Here is an 18397-nt window from a genome sequence, read left to right as displayed (position 1 = left end):
ATTATCTCTCAAGAAAACAACTTGAAGATCATTCAACATCAGTATACATAGAGCAGAAAGATAATACATTTTGATTTGAGAGAGCTCTGAAGTTCCTGTAAAAGTTATCTTAGTGGTATCTAAATATTTATCGGTTTTTTAAAAGTAGGTTTTAAAAGGTGCCTTAGGTTCTGTACAATTACCTTGCGTGTAATGGGTTGTAGTGAAGAGCATTTTCCAATGTGGAAAATGTTTCTTTCCACTCACAGTAAGAAGGGACCTTGGACATTATCCGGTTTGGACCTTTGACTGCAGCCAAATCCAGCCTCTACTTTTCTTCTACACACCTTCCCCTAACATCCTTGGCAGAGAGAAGAACTAGACAGAGCTGCTCCAGCAACAGAATGGGTAGCTCCTCTGCAGAGTCAGGGCACCATGCCAACAGGATTGCTCTTCTGTGTTAAACTATCTTTGCCACCTTGATTTCATTCTTATGTATCCCTGGCGTGTTCTGCAAATCCTTTCATCAAGTTATTCCTATACGTACCTTTTTTTATTTTATTTTTTTCTTTTGGCAACCTGCCTTAAAAACCTTTTACTGGAATTTGGTCTGCTGAAGCAGTTTGATGTAACTAATGTTTGTATAGATGTAAAAGAACAACTACTGTTTCTATAGGCTTTAAAACTTTTCTTATACATTTAAACACATGAATATCACAAATAATCATCTAAGCAAAGAACTTAACAATTACTATATTCCAAATATGCAGGGCTTCTTAAATATATACAAAAGACACCTTATGGTTTTTAGCCACATTCCCATATTTAAGAAAAAATTTTTTTAGAAAATTTAGTTAGAAATATTAGTATGATGGCCAGAGAAATGATAGCAGAACCAATAGAACAGCAGGGATACCAAGTCAGGATCCTAATCAAACCATCTCTGAAGCCTTCCTTACCTGTTTTTTCAGGTATATGAACCAATAAAGTCTCTTTATTATTTAAACCAGTTCCAATATGGATTTGTCACTTGCAACCAAAAAAAAAAAAATAAAAGCTAACATATCTTGAGCACTTTATTAAACCTTCACAATTGAGGTTCCCCACAGGAATTAAGCCCTAATGCCTAAAGCATCATTGTATGTAATGATTTAACTTACCTCCTATACATCTAAAATGGTACCAGCTATGTACCATCCTTAGAAGAATTGAGAAAACAGTTACTCAATTTTCTGTAGGACTTAATTCTCTTGTGGAGCTGTGGTGGAGAAAGACTGGGGCTTACAATGAGCTAGGAATTGTTCTAAGCCCTTTATATGTAATCATCACAACAACCCTGTGTAATAGGTATTATTTTTATTCGTATTTCCTAGATAAGGAAACTTAAATGAAAGACTGAGTGAACTGGCTGCCTAAGAGTCACAGCAACAGTTGACACATTTTTCACCTTAAATTTACAGCACTATGAACATGAGAAATAATGAAACAGAAGAGAATATATGGAAATCTATGCAAAGGATCACACAAATTAGCTTTCTTGGATTTGTTACAAAAATCTTTACGTATTTATTTCAGCCTCCGCTGATTTAAATGGTAATTGCAATATCAAAAGAGTTAAAGATAAAATGCTATAGCAGGGACTTCCCTGGTGGCGCAGTGGTTGAGAATCTGCCTGCCAATGCAGGGGACACGGGTTCGAGCCCTGGTCTGGGAAGATTCCACATGCCGTGGAGCAACTGGGCCCGTGAGCCACAACTACTGAGCTCGCGTGCTGCAATTACTGAAGCCTGCGCACCTAGAGCCCATGCTCCGCAACAAGAGAAGCCCACGCACCGCAAGGAAGTACTCTTCCCCGCTGCCCACAACTAGAGAAAGCCTGCGCGCAGCAACAAAGACCCAATGCAGCCAAAAAAAACCCAAAAAGCTATAGCAACTTGCATTTATGGCCCTAAGCTAATGACCCATATTATCAATTTACAGTTGTCCAATACCACTTACATCTACTTATACCTGCATCTTATTTTTAATCACTCCACTTTTTAAATGAAATATTTCAAAGGCACAGAATAAGAACAAAAGAGTATTAATAATATAGACTAATGAACTCACCACCCAAATTCAGCCCGTTTCATAACCATCTCATTCTAAGATTTTCCTTGGCTCTAGACTTCCTCCGCCTTAGTCCTGTATATCTCAAAGATCGAAAAGATGATATCAAGCAGAAGGGATTAAGTAGTGAGTGCATGAGAGAAGGAAGAGAAGGAATAATGTAGGAAAAAAATTTTTGGAGGGAGAATATTCATTGACGTAAATAAAATAAATGAAGCTGTTATTCTTATAGAATGTACTTTCTAAATCCCATATGTGACATGAGAAATGGCAGCAGAAATTTAGTAAATAAATATACTTCCAAAGCAGGGTAATTTGATAAGAATTGCTCATTTTAATTTATGTGTTCAGCTATCCTTTTTGATGGCTTTAAATTTTAGTCTAATTTTACTATCATGTCATATTAATTCCCTTGAAATGGTTGATTAAATGGAAAGTACAATCCACTACTAGGGAGAAATCCTTCTGAATGAAATAAGCTAAATGTTTATGGTTTGGAATCAGACTTGGAGAAAGGTGATTTTAAATCAGGTCCCAATAAAGGCAAAGGTCTTGAGGATTTTGAACACTGCATAGCAATATCATCATGTGGGATAACATAAAATTTTCAGGGCAAATAAAATGACAAAGCACAAGGTAAGCTCTAGTATTGTAAGAAAGAAACTCAAAAACGCAGAAATGCTTCAGGTCTGAATGGCTGTAGAATGACCAGTAACAACAATTAATACCATTTCTTCCCTACAGGAAAACTTGCATGAAAAAAATGCTTGGCAAGATAGAAATCATTAAATCTGTTTTACAGAAAGTGATCAAGGGACTTCCCTGGTGGTGCAGTGGTTAAGAATCCAGCTGCCAATGCAGGGGACATGGGTTCGATCCCTGATCTGGGAAGATCCCAGATGCCGCGGAGCAACTAAGCCCGTGCGCCACAACTACTGAGCCTGCGCTCTAGAGCCCGCGTGCCACAACTACTGAAGACCGCACACCTAGAGCCTGTGCTGCGCAACAAGAGAAGCCACCGCGAGGAGCCCACACACCGCAACGAAGAGTAGCCCCCGCTCGCCACAACTAGAGATAGCCCATGCGCAGCAATGAAGACCCAACGCAGCCAAAAATAAATAAATAAAATAAATTAAAAAAAAAATTTTTTTAAAAGCGATCAAGTGACTCCAAAGATTTGTTTCTTCCAAAGGTGGGTCTTTGTAGGGTTTTGGCTAAAAAGTTTGTTACAGCACTTCGATTTCTTTGGAGGAAAGGTAGTGTTTAATGAAAAACAGGGCAGTTAAGAAATTTTACCATAAAAAATGGAATGTTTTTAACTTAAAAAAAAGACTCCTGAAAGATCTTGTGAAAATCAAAGAAGCCCTCTTAGATTTTATGACTAAAAAAACAGTGTTCTTCGAATTTCTATTAACTGCAGAAAAAAGCAGAATTTCAAAGAGAAACACTTTATATGTTTGATCAAATCTAATTGCATGTAGTTGTTCTTTTTAGATTTAAATACAAAGGTTACTATTGGGTCTTTTTCTTTTTTTTTTGCAAAACTTTTACAAATAAAAAGATTCTGATGCCCATCAAACCACTGTTTCTGTGGACAGACAGACAGATACCCCAATAAACAACCTATAAGGCACACTGGCTAAACTGAAGAAAGAGGAAGGGTGATTAAGCAACTCTAGGCTCTAGCAGTGACCCCAGGAGAAGACAGTCACCATCCTGGCACACTTGTCACACATTAGTAGAACACCAGTGTGACAGACACAACAGCTGGAAAGCTCTGCTTGGGGCATTTTGATTCAATAGTCTGCTTTAAGGGAATATAGCTGATATTTCAAAAATAGAAGTAAAAAATGAGAGATGTCCTAAATGCTATTTAATAAATTGAAATGTATAAAAATGACCTTTAATCTAAAAGTCTGTGATTTTTATGTTCTACAAATAGGGTCTCATTTAAATATGTTAATATAAAGCCTTTTAAGGATCCTTTTTAAATGTAAAAACTGAATAACTGTATATTTCCAACACCAAAAAATACAACTATTATATTCTAATAAGTCAATATCAATTTAATTTCACTTCTGAGGCAGTTCATTCAATTTTCTAATGTTTAAGGTTTTTTTGCAAGTATTTTTACAGCTTTCTATTTTCAAGCAATGTCCACATGGTTCTTTCTGATAAGCAGGTGGGAAAATGTCAGCTACGCTAATAAATTTACCAGGAACCTGCATTTTCTTGAGGTTTTCTTTTGGTCCAGCTGATAACAAAAACAGATTGCCAGTTAACTGGTTTCCTAAGCAAAACTAATAAGGTAAGTAACAAACTTAAAGAGATCCAACATATAAACAATTTTGGCAATTGTCAGTAATTTCAGTGAACAGACCTTAAATACATTATCTTTTTTCACACAGCCAAAGAAACTATATCAAGAGAGCATAAAGTAACTTTATGAAAGTTTTAAATGCATATTTCACTCTTAGATCTATCTTTGAATGATTATTTTAGGAATTACCATTATGAAGTCTAAAATAATCTAATTCATATTAAGGCCTTAAGCCACTGAGCTTTATGTATGAGCCTCTTAGTCAAAAGGTCATTAATAACTCTAGTTAATAATACGCAAGCTTAAGTGACTGGGGTAAAGTATGACAACTTTAACTTACTCTGACATGCATCAAAAATATAAGTGAGCTAGAATGGTGGATGGGTAGGTATCTGATAAAGCAACATTTAAAACAAATATATCAAAATATTAGTTTTAGAATGGAGGTGGTGAGTTTATGATGTTCACTATACAATTCTTTCAACTTCTGTATGTTTGAAATTATTCATAATAAAATACGGGGAGGAAGAGTCATCGATAAAAAGCAATTAATTTCCTCTCCCTCCCCAGCCTGCTAAAAAGTAAGCACTTGGTCCACACTGTTCTTCATTTACATATGTGAAAAGACACATATCTACCAAAGGTTACTTAATGTTTCTTCATTTAAAAAATCCATGTTTTGCTCTAGAATGGATACTATTTTCTTCACATTTTACTGAAAACTTAAGAAACTAAAAAGCAATATGATTAAATCATACAATTAGTACTTCATTAAGATAGAATATAATTTTGGAGCAGGCTAAATTATAGTTCATCTCTATAATATTTTGTAGTAGATTTTATGGTTGTTACCTCAAGATCCATTCTCTCTCCCTCATTATGTAGTGGTGATAGAATTGGAATTATCCTGATCCTTACTTAACTCCACAGGTATGCCCTGATTGGTGGGGTTTAACTGAAACAAGATGATCACATCTATTTTGCACAGTGATTGGTTCAGGGGTTTCTCAAAGTGTGACACTCAAAACTTTTGCTGGAAAGTATGGGGTACAGTTTCTTATTCTGGATATTACGATATGTGGGTATAAAGCTCACCCGTAAGCCATTTTAACACAATAAGGAAACCTCCTGAAGATAAAAATGACAAGGAGGACTGAGCCTTAAGAATCATGGTTAAATACAACAAAATGGAGCTCAAACCAAACTTCCTGAAGCACACCCTACTTTTGGACTTTTCAGGCATGTAAGCCAATAAATCGCCTTTATCATTTAAGCCATATTATTTATGCCATTAACAAATCCAGAATTGGGTTGCCCGCAATAAAAACATCCTACCTAATAAATATTTGAAAAAATATGGCTAAGTAAATAAACACCATGATATAAACAACATAATCTATGAAATGCTTAAAACAATGATTCCTAATGATGATTATGGAAAAAAAAATCACTTTGGGAGTTTTGTAAACATGTAGATTAAGAGAACCAATTTCTGACCTACTGAATTCTAAATGTCTGGGAATGGAGCTTGAAAATCAGTATACTTTGAAAGCTAAACAAGTGGTGATTCTGACATAACCAGCGTGACATAAAGTACACTTGAAACGCACTGGTTTGAACCATCTTTGAAAATTAACTATTTTTTTTAAACACAAATTCAAGATTCTATTTATATGCCAATTATAAAATGCTTCTTACCCTATTTCTTAAAAATCTCTAATATTTTATGAGCTGACACTCATTACAGAATTTACTTAGTATAATTTTACATATAAAAAAAGAGATGTTTTTTCAACTACCACAATGGTGAATGTGGTAAATGACCAAGACTGATAAACTTATCTACAAATAGTCTCTACATTTCCAGAGCAAATATATTTAAAAACAAAAATAGAGGAAAACTGTCAAGGGTTCTTTAATTTCTTTCAATTCTGCTATCAGTTTCACTTCACATTATTTCTGTGATAGTTTCAGCTGGTCAGTTCCCTGTCTGCAGAGGTTGGTTCAATTTTGAACTCAAATCCCTGTCTTGGTTAACCTAGCTCTCAAACAGAAAATATGATTTAAAGTTTGGTAATGCATGATGAGGAACTAAATAAAATGTTTAGGATCTGAGAAAATTCCACACATATGACCCCTATGACTGAAAACTAATTGTTCTAAAGAATGAAGAAAAACCAAAGATTTGGAGACCAACAAAATAATTCTTTTAAAACTTAAAGTACCAATATTATGAGGAGATATGGCAATAAATAAGGGAAATATGGAGCCCAATTCTCTAAACTTTTTTTTATCAGGTAACAGATTGTTATAGCCCCAAAGCTATGTTCTTTAATATAACACATATAAATGTGTCTAGAAGAATATTTTACTTAGAGCAGTGATTCTGGTGTTCAACTACCTAGACTGTTGATTAACGACCTTTGGCATATACCTTCACCTGTTTTTGTCCCTGCAACCTTTGGGAGCTCTAATCACAGAAAGGATGAGGTAGAGATGGACTGTGCTCAGGATGTGTAAAATATTCTGTTACCTGAATATTTTCAATCTGTTGATTGAAACATCATAAATGCTGTGGTCAGCAGGAAATAAGAGAATTATGTATTTGTGTTAAGTCACAGCAGAAATTTTAATTAGAAATACCTTCACCTACGTCTACTGTACTCCAACATACTATTTAAAAAGGTTGAACAGTTAAGTATGGTAACGCATATCAAGCTAAAAGATTGAAGCGAAAACATGAAATGTTTACTGTATAGCTCTAAGCAGCATGTTTTTGCGTGTTATGTTGCAGCAAAACTGAGATAAATACGTTAAGTTGCTTTGCACAAGTGTTTAAGAGAAAAGTGTGGTTTAGCAGTGGACAACATTAAAAAATATTGTGGCAGTGAGAAAAGAGGAGGCAGGGGCCCTGGTTTGTTTAAATTCATGAATTAGCCTCATTTTAAAAGAGAAATTGTAATAGGCATGCCTAAGAGTCCATTCTTGTTTATTTGTTTCTTTATCTATGTTTTTAAGGCTGGTTATAACTTACCCCTATCCTGCCACAGGAAGGACACTTCCTTAGACAGGAAGATAGCAGATTTTAAAAACCTGTGTTTCAAGCCATAGGCTTTTTAATGCTCTATACAACCAGATAATTTGCTTAGAGGGTTTTGGTTTTGTTTTTGTTCTTTTTTTTAAAGAATTTAACCAGTTAACACCTACTTAATATACTAGATGTGTAGATGAAGGTAGTAGAAAGCACCCTGTATGAAATATAAAAGCATCTAGTCTATCATTAACATCTTGCAAAATTTTTCTCTAGCTTTTTAATTTTTAAAATTTTCAAATCTACAGAAGAGCTGAAATAATAGTACAATACCCATATACCCCTTAGTTATAGTCACCAATTACTATTTTGCCACATTTGCTTTTGTTTTTCCTACTTGTGTATTTTCTGAAACATTTGAATGTAAATTGCAGATATGACATTTCACTACTATATATTTCAGCATGCATCTCCTAAGAGTAAGTAACCAAATGTCCTTACAACACCTAAATTAATAGTAATTTCACAGCATCATTAAACATGTACTTCCTATTCAAACTTTCCTAAAAGGGCCCAAAATGTTTTATTATTATCCACAATTGAACCAAGGTTCATGGTTACATTTGGTTATTATATCTCTTTAGCCTTTTTTAATCTAAAGTAGTACTTTTGCCTTTTTTTTCATGATATTGTTGATATTTTAAGAGTCAAAGCTGAAATAGAAAAATTTCCCATTCGAACGAAAACAAGTACTGTTTTTATTCCTTTTTTTTCAAATCAAACAGGTAACAGAGTAAAACTAATATAATGTATATTTAATGGTTGGTTGGGTCAAGGGAGTAAATATAGAAGAGATGGGCACAGAAATTTAAATATCTGAAGCCAAAGACTCAGAATATTTATAGGAATACAGCATTTTATATATTACTCGTGTAACTATTTATTCTATTATTTATATGTATTTGGTAAAAGATAAACATAATAAATATTAGCAGTTATGATTTTTTGCCTTTTATTAATAGGTTAACGTGTTTAACATTTCACTCCTATGAGGTCCAAAGAACTCTCTATATTTAACATCACTTTAAACACACAAAACCCTTTCAGCCTGTCATTTGTCTCTTTGTAAAAATATTCTATAAAGTAGGTAGATGACTTTAAATTCTGGGAAAAGCATAGTGTTCATCACAAAGAAATCTCTAAGAAAGAGAAGACTTGTCATAAAAGAAAGCATGGAACAACCACTCATTAAGCTTTATCTTGCTCACTGAGAGAGTGCTCACAGCTGGAAAACTGTGTAACTGAAGAAAATGTGATTCACCTTCTGGAGAGGTGGAACTGTCATATTTTAATACCCTTATATTCCATGTCATGGGGGTTATCATCTCAGTGAAAGATTTATCTCTATTTTTGTTTCTTGGTTTTGTTTTTTGTTTCTAATACCACAAACTTAAACTCCAAATAGGTACTCTTGTGCACTGTAAAGCAGCTTCTGTCTCACTTTTTCCTTATGAGGAAAGGATATATGGTAATGTAACCCATTTACTAAGGATAAACACTGTTATGCCAGGCTGAGTTAACACCTGACAAACCCTTTTGGGGAGTACTGTCTTGGGAAACCAAGACTTTTGAAGAATTAGTTACAAAAAGCCTTTCTAGATCTATGCAAACATCATTTCATCGCTTTGTCATTCTACCACCCATCACTTTTATTTCTCTAGACTGTCTTCTCCCAGCTTGATGACGATTATGATCTAGGCCTGTTATTTCCATCCTCTGGATTCTTATCACCACTTCTTTCTCTTAGCCAGATTTTCTCCAGACTGACAGACTAATAATAAGCCCTCTCTTTTGGCCTGGTGCTTTACCTGATTATTGTCCTCACAGGTGGTTTGATCTAAGCACAGCCTGGCCTCAACAACACTAGAAGATTAGACAGACTAGTGGCTTACCTGTCAAGGATCACGTGGCTAGCCAGGGATAGAAACCAGATTTCATTCCTAGTGCCTTAATTGTAAGACAAATCACAGCAGGATATGTGCTAGAATTATTTTTCCAAAATTGGTGTTGCTTACGTTACTCATTTATCTTTTTCTGGACCCTCTGTAGAGTGTTAGTAAGCCAAAGTTGGGAAGTTCAGTCCTCAGCTGTCAAAATTTCTCATGTACCTTCCTTAGCATCAGATGACCATATACATGGCTCTTGTATATTCACCTCATGGATAAAACATGCTTTTTTCTGTGGCCTGTTTAAAGGATCCATGCAGAGCTGATTTTGCCAAAAAGCATCTTTATCAACTTATTAGACTATTAGAGTATTAGAACTTGATAGGGGGACTTCCCTGGAGGTCCAGTGGTTAAGAATTCGCCTTCCACTGTAGGGGGTACAGGTTGGGGAACTAAGATCCCACATGCTGTGCAGCTCAGCGAAAACAAAACAAAACAAAAGATAAATCAAAGACAGCCCATGTAAAGATAATATCAATAATACTTTATAAATTTCAAATTAGTAACTCATCCTATAAAATTAATTTCCTTCCTCAACAATTTCAATGAGGTGGTCTGGCCTGGCTGTGATTAATACAGTAGAAAAAAGTAGGAAAAATATTTTAATTGAAAAAAAAAAAACATAAAGAGAGTAACAATCATTTCTATTCACACTCCTCAGAATTGATCAATGTTAACATCTTGGAATACATGCAGCCAGATTTTTTTTTTTAAGAAAAATAATTGTTTCTGTAAAATTATATATGTTTGCCTTAAGCAACTTGGGCAGTGCTAAAAATACAAAAATGAAAATTAAACATTAAATATTAGCTAAAATTAATAGGAAAAGAAAGTACAGTGAATGCCAAGTGTTTCTTCAATATAAGAGAGGTAATTTCCTTTTTTAAAAAAAAACCTCTAAATTTAAGAGATAACAAAAAAACATTAAGATGTTAGAAGTCTGCATTTTTATTACATGCTTTAAATGTATGTGGTATTGATTGACTATCTTGCTGGGATATGAGTACATTTATACCTGCTTTCATATCCCCTCTCCCTCCACATCCAGATGTTTGTTAGCTATGTTATTTTTATTTATTTATTTTTTTAAAAATTTTTTTTAGCTATGTTATTTTTACACTGTCAAAGTTTATTTAAAAAAAAACTCTCTCGGGCTTCCCTGGTGGCGCAGTGGTTGGGAGTCTGCCTGCCAGTGCGGGGAACGCGGGTTCGGGCCCTGGTCTGGGAGGATCCCACATGCCGCGGAGCGACTGGGCCCGTGAGCCACAATTACTGAGCCTGCGCGTTTGGAGCCTGTGCTCCGCAACAAGAGAGGCCACGATAGTGAGAGGCCTGCGCACCGCGATGAAGAGTGGCCCCCACTTGCCGCAACTGGAGAGGGCCCTCGCACAGAAACGAAGACCCAACACAGCCATAAATAAATAAATAAATAAATAAAATATTAAAAAAAAAAACAAAAAAACTCTCTCACTTGTAATCATTATTCCCATATTTGTTTAGTATTAGTTCTGTATTTAAACAGATTCAACATTTACCGCCCATCTTTTCAAATAGCGCCCACATTTCACAGTTCTTTATTTTGACTTGTTTTAAGCTGGATTTCACTATCCAGTAATTTTTTCAAGATTATGAGAGTAGTATCCTAGCAATCTTTTCACACTGGAAAATGACAACCTATTTCTTCAAAATATCTGGATGACACATTGTTTGGCTATAATATTTTTGGGTCAGCCAAACTCAAAATGTTGTCGACTAGTACTAAGATAACTTTCTGTGGTGATGGAAATGTTCTCCATCTACACTGTCTAATATGTTAGCTAGTAGCTACTGTGCAAAATGAGGCTATGACCACATTGGCTGGCTAGTGGCTATCATATTGGAGAGTGCAGCATAGCCATTGCTCTGTTGATTTCTGGCATTGAATATGCTGTGAGAAATCTGGAGGACAAGTCTTAATCTTCCCATACAACTTTGTAGGTAATTTGCTCTAAGTGTTTAAGGAGCATTCTGTGTCAAATTTTCCTAGAACACAAGGTTTTCTTTTAATTTGCATCTTTGAATCTTCATTAATTTCAAGGACCTCTTCTTGCTTATTTTTGAATATATCTTCTTTCTATTTGTTGTGGGATACCAATTATTCTTAGTGTTAGATTATCTGTCTGTCATCCATAAGCATTAGCTAATATACTTGTTTTTCATTCTTAACCTCTATATTCATTGTGATTATTATCTCAAGCTTTTCTTCTATGCCAATATTCCAATTTTCAGCATTGTCCATTGAATAGGCTATTCTTTTGTGGTTTCTGCAATGGTGTATTGGGCTTCAATTTATTCCCTTAGTGGTACAATTCCCTCCTTCTTACCTCAGTGTACTTTTTAATTATCTTATCTTTTGATTTCTTAATTTTACTAAATTCACGGTTAGTTGTTTTATAGTATGAAGTAATTGTAATTCCTCTCTTATCCTTGAATTACCTTTCTTCTTGGTTGGGATGTTTCTGAATAGTATTTCTTTCTCTTTTCTCTGCTATAATAATAGAAACCAAGTTGTTGTGCCATTTCTTCTCATCATGCTCATGGCTAGGTGACTATCCAGATATTCTAAATGCTCTAATGATATGAGTTACTTATTAACTCTCTTTCCATCATATTTAAAATCTATTTTCTGTGCCCTCCAAGCTCAAGTTTGTTCCCATTTTTCTATGGGCTGAGGGATAGCATGGGGAAAAGAAAAACCTGGCTAAACAGGGGCACTGTTTATTCTTCTGAGATTCTGTTAGCTATTTTGTATTACCTAATTGGGGGGATACATGCCAAAACCCGGGTTTTAGGATTCAGATCATTTCCCAAATAGAGTGTGTTGTCCCAGGGCCTTCACTTTAATTAACATTCAGATGTTCACTTTCTAATCTCCTTCACTGGGTTGTTCCTTCTAGAAGTTTCTACAACTTCTCAGTCAGACATACTCATTTTCCTTCTCTCCACATTTGGGATATGACTGAATCTTCCGGGGGTTTTGCTGACTTACCTATATATACAGTGTGGTGACATAGGAGAGAGGGAGATAGTTGAGGTTAGAAGCCAAGCCCTGCTAGGCCTCTCTGCTCTTAAATAGTTTATTTCTTTCCTTAGTTGTCACTTTTAAAGTTTATTGCATTAGGCTAAGATCCTTTTCCTCTCAGGCTGCTTTTAGTGGGAAAGTATTTGCTTTTAAAAAAAAAAATTTACTATTTTGTTAGACGGTTGAGGTAGGAAATTATGGGATCGGTTTCAGTCCACCTCTGGGGCAGCATTTAAACAAATGAATCTTTACACCTGAAATTTATGTAATATTGTACATCAACTATACTTCAATTAAAAAAAAGGTACTTTGAACCTACCTGTTCTTATGGCATAATAATATTAAATTCTCATGTACATGGCTGCCGCCTAAGATTCATTCAACAATTATTTTTTGATTACCTGTTACATGCCAGGCACAAGGCATACAGCAGTATGTAAGACAAACCAGGTTCTAATATATTACATGTGGGTGTGAGTTGATTTTTAAAGTGAAGGTAATTTCAGACACTAATAAGAGCTACAAATAGTATGAAACACAATGATGAAATAGAGTTACGGCATTAGGGTCCTACTTTACAAAGGTGGTCAGTGAAAATCTCTATGAGTTGGTGACTTTTAAGTTCAGATATAAATGATGAGAAGGAACCAGCCATGGGAAGATCGAGGAGCATAGCATTCCAAATGCAGGGAAGAGCAAGAGCAAAAGCTTGTAGGAATGAATGAGCTTTTGGTTCTAGAAACAAAAATAAAGTTGGTGTTGCTAGAGCATGACGTGAAGGGGAGTGTGGTTTACGATGCAGTCAGAGAAGTAGGCAGGAGCCAGACAACTCAAAAACTTTAAGGCCAGAGAAGGAGGGTGGCATTTTTGCTAGGTTGACCAAGTTTTCTACATTGCTGTTTTCCAATAATTATTTGGAAGCGCTCATTCTTATGTCCATTCTAGCAATGGTTACCTCAAGTTATTTTAATGTATGTACATTAAAAAATTATAATGGTAATCATATAAATTCATATGGTATAAAAACTGTGAAGTTTCCCTTTCTCTTTTGCACCAAGCCCTTTACGCTCCCCAGAGGGAGCTTTGATAGGTATCACAGCAGACATCCCAATCTACTTAAACACACACACACACACACGTACTTTTTAACATACACAAATGGAATTATCACTACATTCTATATTTTTTCTCATTATTATGTCTCGCAGATCTTTCTTTATTCTTTCTTAAAGATACAGACTTTTCCAAATATGGATCTACTATGGTTTAACCATTCTCCTAATAATGAGTAGTTATCCACGTTTTTAAATAATAATGTTAGATTTATGCATACATCTTAAGAAGTTACATAAAGAACACACACCAAAGCTAAAATAGACAAAAGGAAATAATAAAAGAACAGGAATAAAACGGGAAAAAAAGTTGCTTATTGTTTAAATTTGCAACTGTTTACTAGTACTGTGCTGGCCAGTGGTATTAGAAATATTGGCTATTCCAAGTACCATTGCTTTCTCCTTTCTTGAACACCCTACAGATGTCTAACATACCACCCAATTCTGAACTGAAACTTATCGTTAGTTATTAAACTTTTATATAGTAATTTTAGAATAGGAAACCAGTACTTAATATACTTTAACATTTTAAGCCTGACAAAGTAAAACTTAAAACATGGTTTACAAATAGACATCACACCCTTAAAGGAAATAACAGAAACAATTAGTAATCTCTCTGTGTGCTCTTCATAGAGATTTCAAAATAAATCTAAGGTTATACATAGGATGTGGGTTTTTCGCTGGGAGTAGTATTACAGAAGGTTTGTGGTATTAGAAGGGTCATGACACAATGCAGGTTGCTTAGTCTCAAATGCAAGTGTAAAGCTTACATTAAAAAAATATTTTAAATTACACCCACAGATGAGAAAATGTAACGAAAAGAGAGATTATGCTACAGAAAGATATATACAAGCTCTCTCTCTCCTCTGTAAAAGTTAAACTATTTTAGAGACCATTAAAAGGCATTATCTTGACTATTTTAAAGGTTAAATAATGCTTTTTTTCAAGGCTATATTATGAAACTATGTTCAACGGTCACAGAGGCAACCATATTAACTTGTAGCAGCAGGAGCAAAATTTCTGAGTTCTAATTTGATATTTTCAATTAAAGCAAACTATATTAAGCAAATTATAACTGCATATGAGATGATGATAGTAGCAGAAAACACAATGATTTGAGTAAGTCTGTGACAGTCGATAAGCAATCACCGTGATTAATCAACATAACCTTACTGAAACACCAATAGCAATCACTAAACTTTAGGAAGTTTTTACTGATTTGTACTTTGCCTTAAGAAAAATTAATCAGAATAGTAAATGTGGTAAATGGTAGCCTCTCCATGACTTCAAGGTGACTCATTTGAAACATCTAAAACCAAATCATACTCATATCATGTACTATTGGTAAGTTTCTAAAACAGTTTCCTGTAATTTCAAGTCACAGACAAAAAGGTTTGACTATTCTTTATGTTTTAGTAACTAGAAAAAAAGTACATATAAATACTTTTAAGAAATAATAAGGTAAGTTGAAAAGTATGGAAGGGAGGAAATAAATCAAAATTTTTTCTCACTACTAAGACTGATTTAATTCCATTTCAGAAGAGAAATACATCCATCCCACACATCGTTAAAGTGATGTTTCTTACAGGATCAGCTAAATACACACATGAAAAACCAGCATTTGCACAAGGTCCAAAAGCTAGAAAATATTTCTTATAAATCAGTTTAATTAAAAACAGATCAAATTTTGTGACCAATACTTAAAATTCTATCTAATTCCAGGGGTTCCTAAAAACCGTGGAATTATATAAACTATTTTTTAATTTTAAAAAAAATTTTGTCTTTTTTTTTTTCACCACACCACACAGTTTGTGGGATCTTAGTTCCTCGACCAGGGATTGAACCCAGGCCCCTGGCAGTGAAAGTGTGGAGTCCTAGCCACTGAACCGCCAGGAAATTCCTATAAACTATTTTTTATAACAGACTTTCCTCAAACAGTTTTAGATTTACAGAAGAATTGAGAGGATAAGAGTAATATATACTCCCTTGCACTGTTTCCCCTGTTACTAATATCTTCCATGTTGTTACAATTAATGAACTAATATCGATACATTGTTACTAACTAAAGTCCAAAGTTTATTCAGATTTTCTTAGGTTTTTTTTTTTTAAACCCAAAGTCCTTTTTCTGTTCTCGGATCCTATGCAGGATACCACACTACATTTAGTTGTCATGTCTCCTTAGGTTCCTTTTGGCTGGGACAGTTTCTCAGACTTTCCGTGTTTTTGATGACCTTGACAGCTTAGAGGAGTACTGGTCAGGTGTTTTGCCAGATGCCCTACTATCGAAATTTGTCTGATATTCTTCTCATAGTAAGAATGTGATTATGGGTTACTGGAAGACCACAGAGGTAAAGTGCCATTTCGTCACATCCTATCAAGAGTATATTACTAGCAATGTGATTTACAACTGTTGATGCTGATTTGATCATCTGGGTGAGGTAGTGTTTGTCAGGTTTCTCCAAAAAAGTTACTTTTTTTCCTTACCCTTTCCATACTGGACCCCTTGGAAGGAAGTCACTGTGCACAGGCTACACTTAAAGAACAGAAATTTATGCTTCCCTTCTGAAGGCAGAGTATCTACAAAAGTTATTTGGAATTCTTCTGCATAGAGATTTATCTCTTCTTCCTCATTTATTAATTTATTCAATCATTATTGATATCAGTATGGATCCATGGATATTTATTTTATACCTTGAATTATAATCCACTACTATGTTAATTATTTTTTCCTATTTTAAATATTGTTCCACCTTTGGCCACTGGGAGCTTTTTCAGTTGGCTCCTCTGTGTCCCTTTAACATATTCCTGTTAATGTAGGGTTTTGTTTTGTTTTGTTTTGGAACACTTCCTTACTTTCTGACACTGCAAGATACTCCAGGCTCATCTTGTATATTTCCTGTTCTAGTCCTGGGATCAGCTATTTCTCTCAGGAACCTTGGTTTCTGTTATTGGAGAATGGTATTAGAAACCAAGATCTGTGTGCTAGGTGTACATAAACTGATTTTTATTTTTATTAAAAAAATTTTTTGGCCACGCCACATGGCTTGAGGGATCTTAGTTCCCCTACCAGGGATTGAACCCAGGCCATAGCAGTGAAAGTGCCAAGTCCTCACCACTGGACTGCCAGGGAATTCCCTAAACTAATTTTAATAACACTAAGATGATCACTGGTAGCATGGTACTTTAAGGGTCTAACCTATCTTCATTAATTCTTTAGATACTATTATGAGTTGTTCTTGGGTAAGTGAATGATATCCTTCATTCCTAGATACAGCAAATTTTAAAACCTCTAGATACTTAATCTCTTAAAATTTAAGTGCATACTAAAGTTGGAGATCAGAGAATCATCTCTGAGCACTTCAGTAAAAAAAAAAAAAATTTTTTTGACATAGTTTTTAATACCTAATGACCAGATAGCAAGCTGAGTAAAATATTCTGTATACCTAACTCCCTTTGTTGAGAATCAGCATTAAGACTAGATAAGATTATAGAAGTTATTTTTCTAATTTAAAAATGCTTAAAATTTTGAGAAAAATCATTAAAGAAAACTGAAAAATATTTTAATGTTTAAATAAGTTGCTCAAAACAGAAACCACTGTACTTAAAGGGGGAAAAAAAAGTCCTCCAAAAAGAAGTTTGTTAGTCAAGAGGTGGCATATAAACTACCACCTGCTGTGAAACTATTAACAAATGAGCTCAGGAAATTAGAAAGCACAAACTGATCACAAAGCTTCATGCTAAACTCCATCCTTTAGTAATGTCATTGTAATTTTACATTATTAAAACTTTTTTTTGTTAAATGGTAAAGATTTTTATCACTTCCTCTCTATCTCTGTCAAAACTGCATACTGAGCTGGGCACACTGATTTAAATCTAACTCCCTCATTTTATGTCAGAACAGAATTTTGAGTGGGTGTTTCTTAAGCCAATAGCGGTTGGGGTATTGCCCATCTGAGGCATCCCTAGAGGTTATCTGTTGGGCAAAGTAATGAAAATGGGTAAATGTTACTGGGTACCAGGAAAAGAACACAAAGTTGGATTTGCGTAGAACTAAACTGTTTTAAACTTAAAACTTTTCATTATTTATAACAAAGCAGCATTAACTTTATAGATGTGCTCAGCCCACAGAAGCTTTTAATATGGTTATGACAAATTAATATGTTTATCTTTATAAAAATCAAAACACAAACTCAATTCAGGTTAAATATCACAAGGCTTGGGTTCAATTTTCATCTATTTTCCTCAACTAACTGAGCAAAAATTAACTTTTCTGTGTTTTGCTCCACCACTTGGAAAGTGGAGAAAGTGTGATTTAGCATTAACGTAAAAATAAAGTCCTCAACTAATAAATAACATTTGGATCAATAGAATAAAGGTGGAAAATTCCACTAAGAGGAGGAGGAAACAATTTTTAACCACCATTTCCTCCCATCTAGATACTATGAATTCCTACAAGCATTTTTTTCTGAATCAAGTTCAAATGAATCCTTTTAATAGGTTTAAATGTCATCTAACTGATGACTCCTATGCTCAAAACCCTCCCATGACTTTCTACCTTACTCAGAGAAGGGCCACAGTTCTTAGGCCCTACATAATCTGCCCTATTTACCTCTCATACTTCCTCTAACTTCCTCTCTTACTCCACTCAGGGACTCAGAGATGCCCCTGGCTTTAGGTCCTTTGTCCTTACTATTCTCTTAGCAGGGTATTTCTATCACAAATCTGCATGAATCTTTGTTTAAATATCCCCTTCTAGCGAGCCTTGCCTGATCACATTAT

At 34.7% G+C, this 18397-nt stretch overlaps 1 protein-coding gene across 19 annotated transcripts in view; it reads right to left on the bottom strand.

Annotated features, from left to right (window-relative positions):
- EVI5 (ecotropic viral integration site 5) overlaps positions 1 to 18397 on the bottom strand; it is a 233160-nt gene that overhangs the window by 32471 nt on the left and 182292 nt on the right. The window lies entirely within an intron of this gene.

This window comes from Balaenoptera borealis (genome assembly GCF_965194805.1).
Source record: "Balaenoptera borealis genome assembly, chromosome: 1".
Lineage (NCBI taxonomy): Eukaryota > Metazoa > Chordata > Mammalia > Artiodactyla > Balaenopteridae > Balaenoptera > Balaenoptera borealis.
This window is presented reverse-complemented; position numbering and strand designations above follow the sequence as displayed.